This window comes from Paramormyrops kingsleyae, chromosome 6 (genome assembly GCF_048594095.1).
Source record: "Paramormyrops kingsleyae isolate MSU_618 chromosome 6, PKINGS_0.4, whole genome shotgun sequence".
NCBI classification, from domain to species: Eukaryota; Metazoa; Chordata; class Actinopteri; order Osteoglossiformes; family Mormyridae; genus Paramormyrops; species Paramormyrops kingsleyae.
Window position 1 is genome coordinate 20,010,402 of NC_132802.1, and position 3,264 is coordinate 20,013,665.

The window sequence follows — 3,264 nt, forward strand, 5'->3', positions numbered from 1 at the left end:
TCTTAATGATCTCAGAGGGAGGGGCCTGAAGCTAATTAAAACGGCTCAGGCTTTTTAGGCTGTTTATTAAATTTTTTTTGGGTTAATGATTAAACCTTTCTCTGAGGGATTAAGCCCCCCCCCTTCACAGTTCCATGTCTCCTGTTGCTGGAGGGTCTCAGAGGTGACGTCTCGCTCTCGCCCCAGACCCCAGCGTCCCTCTCTTAGCACGCTCTCTTCGTGTGTGAGTTTTGCGCACTAATGTATAGAGCAGTGACTCACCGCCATGGGACTCGGAGCGCGGCCACGCCAAGGGCATTCCTCACAAATAGCTCTCTGATTTCATACTTTGTCACCATCAAGGGCTTTTCACTATACAGTATGTTATATGTTCTTTTTGTGACTTCATCATCGCCTGGGTGCTCTTTTATTAGCATATGGCAACGTAACAGAATTTCTTAACAGCTGGTCGGTGAGACTTATTTTACTTTGCTGGTTTTGGCGGCACAGTGGTAACGCAGAATTAGACTCAAGATTGTCAACATGCACTTCCCACAGAACTCTGCCGCGGAGCAGAGCTGCTGTCACATGCTGAGTCATTTTTCTCCTGAGCTGGATGGGAAAATCCTGTGAGCTGCACTCAGACTGCGAGCCTGCGTGCTTGACTCGTGCTCTATAGACCTGCAGTTGGAAGTTCCAGTATTTATTTGCGTTTGAAAGCGTAGGACCTATTTAGCTGGCAGATGTATTGACCAGTCATTGGTTGTCTTTAAGTCCTTACTGCTGGCCCTTGGATTCTCTGTCTCTGCTTTCTCAAAGTTGCACTGCGACTGTTGGGATAGACTTGGTTGTTCGATTACAGTCAGTGAGATGCGCAAAGGTTGGCGAGCTTTAGCCCGGCGACCTCGACGCGGGAAACGCAATCGGCTTCGGAAACTTGTCGCTGTGGAAACTCTAGCCTCTGGATAGTAGGGTGAGGTGTCGGGTGATCCCGCTCTCCTGCGTGGTCTCGGCCTGGTGCTGCCCTGCCGCCCGCCTGAATGTGAAGCAGTACGTAAACTGTGTTATGCCCAGATATGCTGGGGCTGCACCCTGTGTGGGAGAGAGAGGCTCACAGAGAGAGAGAGAGAGAGAGAGAGAGAGAGAGAGAGAGAGAGACCCACAGAAACAATCACATGGAATAAAAACCAAAGAAACTTTTAATTTTTCGGTCAATTTCAGTCATGAATTAATGGACTTTAGAGTAGCTCAGTGTGGCCAAGGGCATGGTCAGGTGCCCCCCCCCCCCACTCCCTGCAAAGGCAGGTGAAATCTTCCCTTAGCCCCCCCCCCCAACTGGGCCACTCGTACCTGAGACCAAAGGCTGCTATTATTAGCTCTGCCCCAAAACTTGCTGAACCAGACACCCTAAAACATTCCTGTGCGTGTTTGCATAATTCCCCCCCCCCCCCCCCCCCGGGACAGGCCCGCTCATTGTGCGGGAGCCTCTCTCTCCTTCTTGAATGTTGCTCCGGCAGTTGCCCCGCCCCGGAGAACTACAGTTCAATGCCCCTCGTGCTGGGAAAGCTGCCTTCCTGAAATCCCTGTGCCTCATCGTCGAAGGCGTCTGCTGTGCATCATGGCTCCTTTGGAGTATGAATGCTTTAATGCCCGTACATTTTCATCTGGAGGTCTCGCTGGGTTGCTGGGACAGAGCTGGGATTATTTTTTTCCTAGCCTCTCACTGCCCAGGACCTGTGTAAGAGTGCACTCACGCTAGGCCCGATTGTTTGGTGTTGTGCATCAGCACGGTTTGCTGCCATGTCTGTTAATTGCTCAGTCGTGTTTGGGCACAATTACTGATCACACTCAATGCACTGTGCCCGAGTTCAACGTAACTGGAGCGATCACACTAGTGAAATGAAGTGGTATTTCGTGGTCAAACATGCTCAGGTATGGTGGAGATTGCATGACCCTTCACTCTGCCCCATGCCCCCAAACACCTGCCTCCACCCCAAACCCCCCCCCCCCCCCCCACCCCCCGGGCCCACCACGCTTTTCCGAAGAGAAGTTTCACTGCTGCATTTTGGTCCCAGAGATGCTTCTGTACGCAGCATGTCTGCAAGGTGGGCAGAGCTGGTCACTGAACCTCACTACGCTGTGACATACTCGTCATCTCCCCCCCCCGCATGTGGAAATGAACTTGGCCCGGCTTCCCATGGTGCTGCTCAGGGTCCGCCCCCCCACCTCGCAGTCATGGTAACGAGAGCCAGTTGAAAACCTCTGGCCAGCCACAGGAGGCCCTGGACCGGGGCTGGTGGCCTTCCGAAGAGCCACGGCCCACGACATTCAGCTGGCCTGGGCGGGGCTGGAGTGGGGGGGGGGTTGTGTTACTCTGCATTCCAGCTGCAATACTCCGCATTTTTGACACGGGCAACAAAAAAGACCCCCCCACCAATCTCATTTCACAGAGCTCTGTGCTGCTTCAAAGCCCTTATCAGCCGCTGGGACCCGCCGGCCTGACAGCTCTGTGTTTGAGCTGCAGCTTGGTCGTGAACCCCCCCCCCCCCCCCCATGGCACCACCCTCGCATGGCAGGCCCGGAACGCCTCGCACGGACACTCTGTATCAGAACCAGGCAGGCCCACCCGTCAGCTGTGTGTCCGAGAGCGGGGGACCCAGGCCAACACAAGCGTGACAGCAGGGAGAGGTGCTCAGCTCGCGCGGTTTCTATGGTGATGGAGTACCTACTTGGGGGTGGGGGGGCAGCAGCTGTAATGATGGCTGCTGTATGTCTGCCCCCCAACGCGCACACACATGCACAGACACACACTCACTTGGCTGGGGGATGCTTGGAATATTTCAGCTCTGATGCAAGTCCTTTGGGATGACTTTCCCAGGGGTGTCGAGTTTTCACAAAAAACCTGCCCCCCCCCCCAAACTGTTATTCTTTGCAGTACAGTTGACATAGTAGTGTGAGATTGCCAGCTAAAAGTGCCCCCTTCCCTTTGGTGAGTCCAGGGTGGCGGACTGACATCACGTCGCTCAACGGTGTGCTGCAGGTAGGGGGCGCTACTCTATATATATATATAGGGGGGCACTGCTGGTGTGTAACAAGCTTGCAGTGACAGTTCAGAAGAACTCTGTTCTTGTGCAAACTCACTCGTAGTTCTTACAGAGAGGTAGTCCTCAGCGCTGATAGGGAGATCACCAACGTTAAAATCCCTCTAAGCACTCTTTGGTGAAGCTGAACTTGTTTGCTGACTTACCTTGGATCTCACTCAAGCTGTGCTCTACTTCGGTGTGG